The 15343-nt window shown below is 43.8% G+C and overlaps 1 protein-coding gene across 4 annotated transcripts in view; it reads left to right on the top strand.

Moving 5' to 3' along the window:
• LOC118372190 (glutamate receptor 3-like) overlaps positions 1-15343 on the top strand; it is a 290884-nt gene that overhangs the window by 252222 nt on the left and 23319 nt on the right. The gene's annotated exons all lie outside the window — the stretch shown is intronic.

Raw genomic sequence — 15343 nt, 5'->3', positions numbered from 1 at the left:
GGTGTTGTGCCGTGAGGTGTTGCAATATTTGTTTTTGAAACTAGGTTTTACTGTTCACTTACGCTGCATATATATATTTATATTAGATGGAAGGAGGTTCCATGCATTCATGACTCTGTATAAAACTGTATGTTTTCTTGAATTTGTCCTGGACCTGGGGACTGTGAAAGACCCCTAGTGGCACAACTGGTAGGGTAAGTGTGTGTGTCAGTGACTTAGCAAACAAGTGGACATTTACAACACATGAATGTTTCTAATAAAAACAAGTGATGCTGTCAGTCTTTCCTCAACTCTCAGCCAAGAGAGACTGGCATGCATTGTAGCCCTCTGATTGCAATGAAGAGCAAGACGTGCCGCTCTGTTCTGGGCCAGCTGCAGCTTAAATAGGTCTTTCTTTGCAGCACATGACCATATGACTGGACAATAATCAAGATAAGACTAAACTAGAGCCTGCAGGACATGCTTTTTGGTGTCAAGAAAGCAGAGCATCTCTTTGTTACGGACAGACCACTCCCCATCTTTACAACCATTAAATCTATACATTTTGACCATGACAGTTCACAATCTAAGGTAAAACCAAGTAATTTAGTCTCATCAACTTCTTCAACAGCCACACCATTCATTACCAGATTCAGCTGAAGTGTAGAACTTAGGGAAGGATTTGTACCAAATACAATGCTCTTAGTTTTAGAGATGTTCAGGACCAGTTTATTACTGGCCACCCATTCCAAAATGGAATGCAACTCTTTGTTAAGGATTTCAGTTACTTTGCCAGCTATGGTTGCTGATGCATATATGATTGAATCATCAGCATAGATGGACACACACGCTTTGTATAATGCCAGAGGCAGGTTTTCGTAAAACATTGAAAAGAGTAGAGAGCCAAGAGAGCTTCCCTGTGGTACACCACACTTTACATGTTTGACTTCCCTGTGGTACACCACACTTTACATGTTTGACATTAGAGAAGCTTCCATTAAAGTAAACCCTGTGAGTTATATTGGAGAGATAGATACACTGTAGTTCTGATTCCAATAAATGACAGAGGTTGAAAAGCCATAACATAAGTTTTCTCAACAACAGGTTATTGTCAATAATATCAACGGCTGCACTGAACTCTAACAGTACAGCTCTCACAATGCGTGTTATTATGTATTTATGTCATGTACATGTTGAGTGCCCTATCTATGCTGAAATCTGTTGTTAATATGTTTACAGAGAAATAGTATTGCATTTGGTCAAACACCATTCTTTTCCCAACAGTGTACTAAGAGCAGGCTGATAGGTCTGCTGTTAGAACCAGTAAAGGCTGCTTTGCCATTCTTGGGTAGTGGAATGACTTTAGCTTCCCTCAGGCCTGAGGACAAAGACTTTCCTCTGGGCTCAGATTAAAGATATGACAAGGTAGGAGTGGCTATGCAACATTCCAAACAGAATGAATTATGCTCCTCTGAGTCAGCACTCCTACCATCCTCAGTAGCTTTCCATCTAAGTTGTCAATGCCAGGAGGTTTGTCATTATTGATCGATAACAATCATGTTATCACCTCTCCCACACTAACTTTACAAAATGCTTTTCTTTCATTGTAATTTATTTATGCCTAAGTACGTGTGTGAATGTGTGCGTGTGTGACCTTTAAATTTTTCATCAAAAAACTATTTCAACCACATTTGGGTCTAATTAATCCCATGTGGTAGATCCCAATGAATCTTTAAATCAGTCACAACATTCCAAACAGAATGAATTATGCCGTCCCATCTGACACTCGGGACTTTTATATTTGATGAATTCACCTGGCTTCTTTTTATAGAAGGGTACAGTGAGGCTGAGCAGAACTTCATAATGTGAGTTTGGAAAGTTTCCCCTAACCCACTAAGAAATAAAAGATAGAAATATTTAGAAAGATCTGGAACTCATGTGACATTCAAAGAAAAATCCCCCCCATTCTCCAAAGAATCAGAGAATCCAATAGGGGTCCATATTGATAATATACCAGTTGATCATAGATCCAATAGGGGTTCTCACCAAATAATCCCCCTCTATGACAACTCACTTTCTTGGTGTTTTGATTGATGATAATTGTCATGGAAACCCATTCATGAAGACAATAACTTCTAAAATTGCAAAGAAATATGGGGATACATGCCAAAATGAGACAGACCATTCTGCTCTTAGTCTCTCTCACACAATGATATTCCCATTCATCAGTTACTGTAACTCAGGCCTGATTTAGCACAGACCATACCAAATGACTATCAATAATCCCCTGCAGAAACGCTCTGTAAAAATAATATCATTAGCATCACTTTTCAAACAATTAGGACTCCTGAATATTTATCTCATTAAATAACTTCAAGTTCCTCAATCTGTTAACTCACTCTTTAAATAAATTATCTTTCATCAAAAACTATTCTCACCAAATAATCCCCCTCTATGATCTGCAACAAACAGCTACGTCCTGCCTGATTTAGAACAGACCATTCTAACCCTAACCCATTCTCACCAAATAATCCCCCTCTATGATCTGGAACTCACTCCTGCCTGATTTAGAACAGACCATTCTAACCCTAACCCATTCTCACCAAATAATCCCCCTCTATGATCTGGAACTCACTCCTGCCTGGTTTAGAACAGACCATTCTAACCCTAACCCATTCTCAACAAATAATCCCCCTCTATGATCTGGAACTCACTCCTGCCTGATTTAGAACAGACCATTCTAACCCTAACCCATTCTCACCAAATAATCCCCCTCTATGATCTGGAACTCACTCCTGCCTGATTTAGAACAGACCATTCTAACCCTAACCCATTCTCACCAAATAATCCCCCTCTATGATCTGGAACTCACTCCTGCCTGATTTAGAACAGACCATTCTAACCCTAACCCATTCTCACCAAATAATCCCCCTCTATGATCTGAACTCACTCCTGCCTGATTTAGAACAGACCATTCTAACCCTAACCCATTCTCACCAAATAATCCCCCTCTATGATCTGGAACTCACTCCTGCCTGGTTTAGAACAGACCATTCTAACCCTAACCCATTCTCACCAAATAATCCCCCTCTATGATCTGGAACTCACTCCTGCCTGATTTAGAACAGACCATTCTAACCCTAACCCATTCTCAACAAATAATCCCCCTCTATGATCTGGAACTCACTCCTGCCTGATTTAGAACAGACCATTCTAACCCTAACCCATTCTCACCAAATAATCCCCCTCAGAGGACCTATGATCTGGAACTCACTCCTGCCTGATTTAGAACAGACCATTCTAACCCTAACCCATTCTCAACAAATAATCCCCATCAGAGGACCTATGATCTGGAACTCACTCCTGCCTGATTTAGAACAGACCATTCTAACCCTAACCCATTCTCAATAATCCCCCTCAGAGGACCTATGATCTGGAACTCACTCCTGCCTGATTTAGAACAGACCATTCTAACCCTAACCCATTCTCAACAAATAATCCCCCTCAGAGGACCTATGATCTGGAACTCACTCCTGCCTGATTTAGAACAGACCATTCTAACCCAACCCATTCTCAACAAATAATTCACCTCAGAGGACCTATGATCTGGAACTCACTCCTGCCTGATTTAGAACAGACCATTCTCAACAAATAATCCCCCTCAGAGGACCTATGATCTGGAACTCACTCCTGCCTGATTTAGAACAGACCATTCTAACCCTAACCCATTCTCAACAAATAATCCCCCTCAGAGGACCATGATCTGGAACTCACTCCTGCCTGATTTAGAACAGACCATTCTAATCCTAACCCATTCTCAACAAATAATTCACCTCGGAGGACCTATGATCTGGAACTCACTCCTGCCTGATTTTGACAAGCTATCCCCGTCAATTGTTTCAACACATATATTCAAGAGGCTCCTACTGTCAGTCACAGCTTAAAATCCCCCATAGCTGTCTTTCTATCTGCAAGGAAAGGGTGCAGCAAAACGTAGGGTGAATCATTTCCCACGAATGTGTTCATCATCCCCAAGATGATAGCTAACATCTAAAAACATCAAGAACGTCCTCTCTCCCGCTAGTAAACTACATTCACAGTACATGTAGCCCTGTAGACTGTCTCCATTTTTAGAAAATAATATTGTACACAGTTAGTGTATCCAGATATCCCTGATCTCTCCTCCTCTCCTCCTATCATCAAATGGGACAGCTGACAGGGGAGAGAGGGAGAAACAGGGCTGGTGAGCCCAGTGGACGGCTGCAGGGTTCTGGGCTGTTGATAAGTCTCTCCTCTCTCCTGGCTGTGCTTCTTATTCAGACAAGCCTACCCAGTCTGGGTACTCCCTCTCCAGCCTCTACTCTCCACTCTGTCCCTCTCCAGCCTCTACTCTCCACTCTGTCCCTCTCCAGCCTCTCCTCTCCACTCTGTCCCTCTCCAGCCTCTACTCTACACTCTGTCCCTCTCCAGCCTCTCCATTCTGTCCCTCTCCAGCCTCTACTCTCCACTCTGTCGCTCTCCAGCCTCTCCATTCTGTCCCTCTCCAGCCTCTACTCTCCACTCTGTCCCTCTCCAGCCTCTACTCTCCACTCTGTCCCTCTCCAGCCTCTACTCTCCACTTTGTCCCTCTCCAGCCTCTACTCTCCACTCTGTCCCTCTCCAGCCTCTCCTCTACACTCTGTCCCTCTCCAGCCTCTACTCTCCACTCTGTCCCTCTCCAGCCTCTCCTCTCCACTCTGTCCCTCTCCAGCCTCTACTCTCCACTCTGTCCCTCTCCAGCCTCTCCTCTCCATTCTGTCCCTCTCCACCCTGTACTCTCCACTCTGTCCCTCTCCAGCCTCTACTCTCCACTCTGTCCCTCTCCAGCCTCTACTCTCCACTCTGTCCCTCTCCAGCCTCTCCTCTCCATTCTGTCCCTCTCCAGCCTCTACTCTCCACTCTGTCCCTCTCTAGCCTCTCCTCTCCACTCTGTCCCTCTCCAGCTCCTCTCCACTCTGTCCCTCTCCAGCCTCTACTCTCCACTCTGTCCCTCTCCAGCCTCTACTCTCCACTCTGTCCCTCTCCAGCCTCTACTCTCCACTCTGTCCCTCTCTAGCCTCTACTCTCCACTCTGTCCCTCTCCAGCCTCTACTCTCCACTCTGTCCCTCTCCAGCCTCTCCTCTCCATTCTGTCCCTCTCCAGCCTCTACTCTCCACTCTGTCCCTCTCCAGCCTCTCCTCTCCACTCTGTCCCTCTCCAGCCTCTCCTCTCCACTCTGTCCCTCTCCAGCCTCTACTCTCCACTCTGTCCCTCTCCAGCCTCTACTCTCCACTCTGTCCCTCTCCAGCCTCTCCTCTCCACTCTGTCCCTCTCCAGCCTCTACTCTCCACTCTGTCCCTCTCCAGCCTCTCCTCTCCATTCTGTCCCTCTCCACCCTGTACTCTCCACTCTGTCCCTCTCCAGCCTCTACTCTCCACTCTGTCTCTCTCCAGCCTCTACTCTCCACTCTGTCCCTCTCCAGCCTCTCCTCTCCATTCTGTCCCTCTCCAGCCTCTACTCTCCACTCTGTCCCTCTCTAGCCTCTCCTCTCCACTCTGTCCCTCTCCAGCTCCTCTCCACTCTGTCCCTCTCCAGCCTCTACTCTCCACTCTGTCCCTCTCCAGCCTCTACTCTCCACTCTGTCCCTCTCCAGCCTCTACTCTCCACTCTGTCCCTCTCCAGCCTCTACTCTCCACTCTGTCCCTCTCCAGCCTCTACTCTCCACTCTGTCCCTCTCCAGCCTCTCCTCTCCATTCAGTCCCTCTCCAGCCTCTACTCTCCACTCTGTCCCTCTCCAGCCTCTCCTCTCCACTCTGTCCGTCTCCAGCCTCTCCTCTACACTCTGTCCCTCTCCAGCCTCTACTCTCCACTCTGTCCCTCCCCAGCCTCTACTCTCCACTCTGTCCCTCTCCAGCCTCTACTCTCCACTCTGTCCCTCTCCATCCTCTCCTCTCCACTCTGTCCCTCTCCAGCCTCTACTCTCCACTCTGTCCCTCTCCAGCCTCTACTCTCCACTCTGTCCCTCTCCAGCCTCTCCTCTCTACTCTGTCCCTCTCCAGCCTCTACTCTCCACTCTGTCCCTCTCCAGCCTCTACTCTCCACCCTGTCCCTCTCCAGCCTCTCCAGCCTCCCCATTTCATTACCAAAATGCGGAAGTAGGTAGGAAAGGAGTAGAGGGGAGAGTAGAGGGGGGGGGGGAGAGGGAGGGATGAAAGGAGGAGAGGGAAGGAGTAGAGGTGGGGAGGAGTGGGGGGAGGGAGGGAGGACAGGAGGAAAGGAGTAGAGGGAGGGAGGAGAGGGGGGAGAGGGGGGAGGGAGTAAAGGGAGGGAGGAGAGGGGGAAAGGAGGAGAGGGAGGGAGTAGACAGAGGGAGGAGAGGGAGGGAGGGAGTAAAGGGAGGGAGGACAGGAGGAAAGGAGGAGAAGGAGGGAGGAGAGGGAGGGAGTTAAGGGAGGGTGGACAGGAGGAAAGGAGGAGAGGGAGGGAGTAGAGGGAGGGAGGAGAGGGAGGGAGGATAGGAGGAAAGAAGGAGAGGGAGGGAGGGAGGAAAGGTGGAGAGGGAGGGAGGGAGGAAAGGTGGAGAGGGATGGAGGGAGGAAAGGTGGAGAGGGAGGGAGGGAGGAAAGGTGGAGAGGGAGGGAGGGAGGAAAGGTGGAGAGGGAGGGGGAGGAAGGAGGAGGGGAGGGAGGGAGGGAGGGAGGGAGGGAGGGAGGGAGGGAGGGAGGGAGGGAGGGAGGGAGGGAGGGAGGGAGGAGAGGGAGGGAGGGAGGAGGAATGTGGAGAGGGAGGGAGGAAAGGAGGAGAGGGAGAGAGGGAGGAAAGGTGGAGAGGGAGGGAGGGAGGAAAGGTGGAGAGGGAGGGAGGAAAGGAGGAGAGGGAGAGAGGGAGGAAAGGTGGAGAGGGAGAGAGGGAGGAAAGGAGGAGAGGGAGAGAGGGAGGAAAGGAGGAGAGATGTATCCTGAACCGGAAAGAGAGACTTCAAATGCAAAGAAGTACAAAAGGTTAGACCGAAGCTCACTGCAATCCATTGTGCATCAAAAAACATCAGTCCCCCAGCTCTTGTCAGTGTGTATGGGTATGGTGCTGGGTAACAGAAGGGGAGCCTCCTACAGCAGAGATTACAGGCTTTTTGCATAAAGGGAGAGCCTGTTAAAAGCAATGACAGGCTGCGTGTGAGATAGAGATAACCTCCAAGGAGAAGAAGGGCTCTCGGAGCGTCCTGCCGAACTTCGGAGAGAGAGAGAGAGAGAGAGAGAGAGAGAGAGAGGAGAGAGAGAGAGAGAGAGAGAGAGAGATCCCAATTGATATTCTGGACGTAGAGTGGTGTACTTCAATGACAAAGTAAAGCCCCCTAGAGTCCCAACTTCCATTGCTGCATAACAAATACAGGTAGGTAGTCCTGCCTAACACTGTTGAATGATGACATATATACAGGTAGGTAGTTCTGCCTAACACTGTTGAATAATGACATATATACAGGTAGTTCTGCCTAACACTGTTGAATAATGACATATATACAGGTAGTTCTGCCTAACACTGTTGAATAATGACATATATACAGGTAGTTCTGCCTAACACTGTTGAATGATGACATATATACAGGTAGTTAGTTCACTGTTGAATAATGACATAATTACAGGTAGTTCTGCCTAACACTGTTGAATAATGACTATGTACAGCTGCAGCACTGTTGAATAATGACATATATACAGGTAGCTGCTCACTGTTGAATAGCTGATGTTTGCCTAAGTTGGTGAGGAGATAAAAGTCAGGTAGTTCTGCCTAACACTGTTTTTATATACAGGTAGGTTCCAGTCACAGGCACTGTTGAATAATGACATATATACAGGTAGTTCTGCCTAAACTGTTGAATAATGACATATATAGGGAGTGATAACACTGTTGAATAATGACACCTGCAGGTAGTTCTGCCTAACACTGTTGAATAATGACATATATACAGGTAGTTCTGTCCACACTGTGAATTGACATATATACAGGTAGTTCTGCCTAACACTGTTGAATAATGGCAGGTAGTTCTGCCTAACACTGGATAATGACTTATACAGGTAGATGACCTGTTGAATAATGAGCCAGTGGTTCTGCCTAACACTGTTGAATAATGACATATATACAGGTGAGTTCCAGCCTAACACTGTTGAATAATGACATATATACAGTGGTAGTTCTGCCTAACACTGTGGAATAAGGTGACATTATGACAAAACACTGTTGAATAATGACATATATACAGGTAGTTCTGCTGACTGTTGAATAATGACATATATACAGGTAGTTGGAACCATTTGAATAATGACATATATACAGGTAGTAGAACACTGTTGAATAATGACATATATACAGGTAGTTCTGATAGTCAGTTGTTAATAATGACATAGGTAGTTCTGCCTAACACTGTTGAATAATGACATATATACAGGTAGTCCTGCCTAACACTGTTGAATAATGACATATATACAGGTAGTTCTGCCTAACACTGTTGAATAATGACATATATACAGGTAGTTTGCCTAACACTGTTGAATAATGACATATATACAGGTTTGTTGGAATGTTTGAATGACATATATAAGGTAGAGTTTGCCTAACACTGTTGAATAATGACATATATACAGGTAGTAGATGTCCACATATTCAAGGTTGGAACCATCCTTTAGGGTGGTGATGCTAGTTGAGCATGTTCTCATTGCAGGCAGCGACCTGGCCAAGATAAAAAGCATAGCAGTTGAACAGTTTTACTCAATAACACGTTTAAAATGAGCAGTTGGGAGGTAGGCAGATTAACACTGGAGGATAAATGATCAGATGAGCTGTATAGGCAAAAGAGCAGAAAAGTAAATAAATAAAAACAGTATAAAAACTATGGGAATGAGGTAGGTGAAAAAGGGTGAGCTATTTGGACTATGTACAGCTGCAGTGATCGGTTAGCTGCTCGGATAGCTGATGTTTGAAGTTGGTGAGGGAGATAAAAGTCTCAACTTCAGCGATTTTTGAATCGTTCCAGTCAAGAGCAGAGTACTGGATTGATATATACAGAAATGAGGTGTTGGCTTTAGGGATGATCAGTGAGATACCCTGCTGGACGCCCCATAGGATGGGTGTTGCCATCGGACCAGTGAACTGAGATGCCCCTCTGGATTTGATGACCTGGAGCCAGTGGGTCTGGCGACAATATGTAGTGAGGGCCAGCCAAGAGCATACAAGTCGCAGTGGTGGGTGGTATAAGGTGCTTTAGTGACAAAACGGATGGCACTGTGATAGACTGCATCCAGTTTGCTGAGTAGAGTGTTGGAAGCCATTTTGTAGATGACATCGCCGAAAAGAGGATCGGTAGGATAGTCAGTTTTACTAGGGTAAGCTTGGCAGCGTGAGTGAAGGAGGCTTTGTTGCAATAGTACTGACTCTGGATTTGATTTTGATTGGAGATGTTTGATGATGAGTCTGGAAGGAGAGTTTGCAGTCTAGCCAGACACCTAGGTGAATAGATGTCCACATATTCAAGGTTGGAACCATCCAGGGGTGGTGATGCTTCGGGCATGCGGGTGCAGGCAGCGATAAAAAGCATGCATTTGGTTTTACTAAGAGCAGTTGGAGGCCACGGAAGGTGCTGTATGGCATTGACACTGTTTGACAGTGTCCAATGACATATATAGAATGGTGTCGTCTGCGTAGAGGTGGATCATGGAATCGCCCGCAGCAAGAGCAACATCATTGATATATACAGAGAAAAGAGTCTGCCCGAGAATTGAACCCTGTGGCACCCCATAGAGACTGCCAGAGGACCGGTAGTTCTGATTTGACACACTGAACTCTGTCTGCAAAGTAATGAACCAGGCAAGGCAGTCATCCTAAAAACCGACTGTTGAGTCTGCCGAAAAGAATTTGGTGATTGACAGGTTGAAAGCCTGCGAGGTCGATGAAGACTGTTGAATAATGTCTTTTATCGATGGTTATGATATCAATATCAGTGCCTAACACTGTTGAATAATGACATATATACAGGTAGTTCTGCCTAACACTGTTGAATAATGACATATATACAGGTAGTTCTGCCTAACACTGTTGAATAATGACATATATACAGGTAGTTCTGCCTAACACTGTTGAATAATGACATATATACAGGTAGTTCTGCCTAACACTGTTGAATAATGACATATATACAGGTAGTTCTGCCTAACACTGTTGAATAATGACATATATACAGGTAGTTCTGCCTAACACTGTTGAATAATGACATATATACAGGTAGGTAGTTCTGCCTAACACTGTTGAATAATGACATATATACAGGTAGTTCTGCCTAACACTGTTGAATAATGACATATTAGGTAGTTCTGCCTAACACTGTTGAATAATGACATATAGTAGTTTTAAATAACACTGTTGAATAATGAAATATAAACAGGTAGTAACACTGTTTAATAAATATAAACAGGTAGTTCTGCCTAACACTGTTGAATAAATATAAACAGGTAGTTCTGCCTAACACTGTTGAATAATGACATATAAACAGGTAGTTCACTGCCTAACACTGTTGAATAATGACATATATACAGGTAGTTCTGTTCACTGTTGAATAAGTGAAATATAAACAGGTAGTCACTGTGTAACACTGTTGAATAATTAAATATATACAGGTAGTTCACTGTGTGAGTAGAGTTTTAAATATAAACTACAGTGTAGGTAGTTTTAAATATAAATAAGTGTTCACTGTGTAGGTAGTTCTGTTTTAAATATAAACTAAGAAATGTTCACTGTGTTTGAGTGTTGAGTTTTAAATATTATCTAAGTGTAGACTTTTAAATATAAACTAAGTGTATAGTTTTAAATATAAACTAAGTGTTCACTGTGTGGGTAGAGTTTTAAATATAAACTAAGTGTTCACTGTGTGGGTAGAGTTTTAAATATAAACTAAGCGTTCACTGTGTGGGTAGAGTTTTAAATATAAACTAAGTGTTCACTGTGTGGGTAGAGTTTTAAATATAAACTAAGTGTTCACTGTGTGGGTAGAGTTTTAAATATAAACTAAGTGTTCACTGTGTGGGTAGAGTTTTAAATATAAACTAAGTGTTCACTGTGTGGGTAGAGTTTTAAATATAAACTAAGTGTTCACTATAAACTAAGTGTAGAGTTTTAAATATAAACTAAGTGTTCACTGTGTGGGTAGAGTTTTAAATATAAACTAAGTGTTCACTGTGTGGGTAGAGTTTTAAATATAAACTAAGTGTTCACTGTGTGGGTAGAGTTTTAAATATAAACTAAGCGTTCACTGTGTGGGTAGAGTTTTAAATATAAACTAAGTGTTCACTGTGTGGGTAGAGTTTTAAATATAAACTAAGTGTTCACTGTGTGGGTAGAGTTTTAAATATTATCTAAGTGTAGACTTTTAAATATAAACTAAGTGTATAGTTTTAAATATAAACTAAGTGTTCACTGTGTGGGTAGAGTTTTAAATATAAACTAAGTGTTCACTGTGTGGGTAGAGTTTTAAATATAAACTAAGCGTTCACTGTGTGGGTAGAGTTTTAAATATAAACTAAGTGTTCACTGTGTGGGTAGAGTTTTAAATATAAACTAAGTGTTCACTGTGTGGGTAGAGTTTTAAATATAAACTAAGTGTTCACTGTGTGGGTAGAGTTTTAAATATAAACTAAGTGTTCACTGTGTGGGTAGAGTTTTAAATATAAACTAAGTGTTCACTGTGTGGGTAGAGTTTTAAATATAAACTAAGTGTTCACTGTGTGGGTAGAGTTTTAAATATAAACTAAGTGTTCACTGTGTGGGTAGAGTTTTAAATATAAACTAAGTGTTCACTGTGTGGGTAGAGTTTTAAATATAAACTAAGTGTTCACTGTGTGGGTAGAGTTTTAAATATAAACTAAGTGTTCACTGTGTGGGTAGAGTTTTAAATATAAACTAAGTGTTCACTGTGTGGGTAGAGTTTTAAATATAAACTAAGTGTTCACTGTGTGGGTAGAGTTTTAAATATAAACTAAGTGTTCACTGTGTGGGTAGAGTTTTAAATATAAACTAAGTGTTCACTGTGTGGGTAGAGTTTTAAATATAAACTAAGTGTTCACTGTGTGGGTAGAGTTTTAAATATAAACTAAGTGTTCACTGTGTGGGTAGAGTTTTAAATATAAACTAAGTGTTCACTGTGTGGGTAGAGTTTTAAATATAAACTAAGTGTTCACTGTGTGGGTAGAGTTTTAAATATAAACTAAGTGTTCACTGTGTGGGTAGAGTTTTAAATATAAACTAAGTGTTCACTGTGTGGGTAGAGTTTTAAATATAAACTAAGTGTTCACTGTGTGGGTAGAGTTTTAAATATAAACTAAGTGTTCACTGTGTGGGTAGAGTTTTAAATATAAACTAAGTGTTCACTGTGTGGGTAGAGTTTTAAATATAAACTAAGTGTTCACTGTGTGGGTAGAGTTTTAAATATAAACTAAGTGTTCACTGTGTGGGTAGAGTTTTAAATATAAACTAAGCGTTCACTGTGTGGGTAGAGTGATGAAAGCAACTTGCAATGCCAGGGGATGAATTCAAAGCCTGCGCTGCAGTTCTAAGGCCAGTGGACAGAGGATGGGCATCCCAAATGGTACCCTGTTCCCTACTGTATAGTGTACTACTTTTCACCAGAGCCCTATGGGGAGTATATAGAGAATAGGGTGCCATTTAAGATGCACCCTTGGTGCCATCTGTCTAACCTAACTTAGAATCGATACAGATTAAGTGGCTATTTAGAATGAAGAGTGACATTTATTTTGACTCTGCACTTTAATCAAAGGTCCTCTCCTAGATGTGTTTTAATGGCTACTTCAGTTTGGTTTTTAAACAACTACATGCAGCTTAAATATTGATGGCGAAGGAACTTTTTTACGGATGATCCACACCCTTGCAAGCCCACACACACACACACACACGCGCGCGCGCACACGTGCACACGCACACACACACACACACAGGCGCGCATACGCACACACACACACGAGCACACACGAGCGCACATTTACACACACGAGCGCACATTTACACACACGAGCGCATACACACACACACACACACACACACACACACGCTTATAAGCCTTTGTTCTGTTCTTGTCATTGCATCATGCGGCAGTCCTCAGTAGAATAGAACAGTATGGGGCCAAACAGACTGTAGACAGAGAAAAGGCCAGCCCAATGTAAGGAGGAATTATCTCCTTAGAGTGTGTGTTTGTGTGTGTGTGTGTGTGTGTGTGTGTGTGTGTGTGTGTGTGTGTGTGTGTGTGTGTGTGTGTGTGTGTGTGCGCTCGTCTTTACCAACCTGCATGTCTGAGTGCTCCAGAAAGCTTTTCCTCCCTCCATCCCTTCCTCCCTCCGTTCCTTCCTCCCTCCGTCCCTTCCTCCCTCGTCCTTTCCTCCCTCCGTTCCTTCCTCCCTCCTCCCTTCCTCCGTCCGTTCCTTCCTCCCTCCGTTCCTTCCTCCCTCGTCCCTTCCTCCCTCCCTCCGTTCCTTCCTCCCTCCATTCCTTCCCTCCCTCCCTCCGTCCCTTCCTCCCTCCGTCCCTTCCTCCCTCCGTTCCTTCCTCCCTCCGTTCCTTCCTCCCTCCGTTCCTTCCTCCCCCCCTCCGTCCCTTCCTCCCTCCGTTCCTTCCTCCCCCCGTTCCTTCCTCCCTCTGTTCCTTCCTCCCTCCCTCCGTCCCTTCCTCCCTCCGTTCCTTCCTCCCTCCTCCCTTCCTCTGTCCGTTCCTTCCTCCCTCCGTTCCTTCCTCCCTCGTCCCTTCCTCCCTCCCTCCGTTCCTTCCTCCCTCCGTTCCTTCCTCCCTCCGTTCCTTCCTCCCTCCCTCCGTCCCTTCCTCCCTCCGTTCCTTCCTCCCTCCGTTCCTTCCTCCCCCCTTCCCTTCCTGATGATGATGATGTAGCTATGTCTGTCTGTATAGAGATAATGTCACTATGCCTGTCTGTAGAGAGATAATGTAGCGCTGTCTGTCTGTAGAGGGATAATGTAGCTATGCCTGTCTGTATAGAGATGATGTAGCTATGGTCTGTATAGAGATGATGTTGCTATGCCTGTATGTATATAAATGATGTAGCTATGCCTGTATGTAGAGAGATCATGTAACTATGCCTGTCTTCAGAGATTTAATATAGCTATGTCTGTCTGTAGAGGGACAATGTAGCTATGTCTTTCTGTGGAGAGATAATATAGCTATGTCTGTCTGTAGAGAGATAATATAGCTATGTCTGTCTGTAGAGGGACAATGTAGCTTTGCATTTCTGTAGAGAGATGATGTAGCTATGTCTGTCTGTATAAAGATAATGTAGCTTTGTATGTCTGTAGAGAGATGATGTAGCTTTGTATGTCCGTAGATAGATGATGTAGCAATGTCTGTATGTAGTGAGATAATGTAGCAATGCCTGTCTTCAGAGATTGAATGAAGCTATGTCTGTCTGTAGAGAGATAATATAGCTATGTCTGTCTGTAGAGGGACAATGTAGCTTTGTATTTCTGTAGAGAGATAATGTAGCTATGTCTGTCTGTAGAGAGATAATGTAGCTTTGTATGTCTGAATAGAGATGTTGATTATTATGTTTAATGTTTTTGACTATCATACAGATTGGACTCTTTCAAAGTAGGGGTTTCTCGCCCTCTCTCTTACTATCACTCCATCTTTCTCTCTCTCCTCTCTCTCACACTTCTCACACCCTTTCACCCCACTTTCTCTAATTCTTTCTCTCTTTCCTCTCTCTCTATACCTTCTCTCTCTTTTCCTTTCAGTCCACATCGCTCTTTCTCTCAAACATTCTCCCTCTCTCCCTTTCACCTCTCTCCACATTTCATCACCTTATCAGTTGAATGATCTTATCAGTGGAATCATCTTATCAGTGGAATCATCTTATCAGTGGAATCATCTTATCAGTGGAATCATCTTATCATTGGAATCATCTTATCAGTGGAATCATCTTATCAGTGGAATCATCTTATCAGTGGAATCATCTTATCAGTGGAATCATCTTATCAGTGGAATCATCTTATCAGTGGAATCATGGGTGGCAGGTAGCCTAGTGGTTTGAGCCAGTAACTGAAAGGTTTCTGGATCAAATCCCCGAGCTGACAAGGTAACAATCTGTCGTTCTGCCCTTGAACAAGGCAGTTAACCCACTGTTCCTAGGCCGCCATTGTAAATAAGAATTTGTTCTTAATTAACTGACTTTCCTAGTTAAATAAAGGTTAAAATATATATATATTTTTAAATCATCTTATCAGGGTGTTTGGTGGTTCTTCCTCCTAGCGTGCTGATTGGCTTTGATAAACAAGCAAGATAGCACAGGGT

This window comes from Oncorhynchus keta, chromosome 4, assembly GCF_023373465.1.
Source record: "Oncorhynchus keta strain PuntledgeMale-10-30-2019 chromosome 4, Oket_V2, whole genome shotgun sequence".
Taxonomy (NCBI): domain Eukaryota; kingdom Metazoa; phylum Chordata; class Actinopteri; order Salmoniformes; family Salmonidae; genus Oncorhynchus; species Oncorhynchus keta.
Note: the sequence above shows the minus strand (reverse complement) of the source record. Positions and strands in the feature narration are given on the sequence as shown.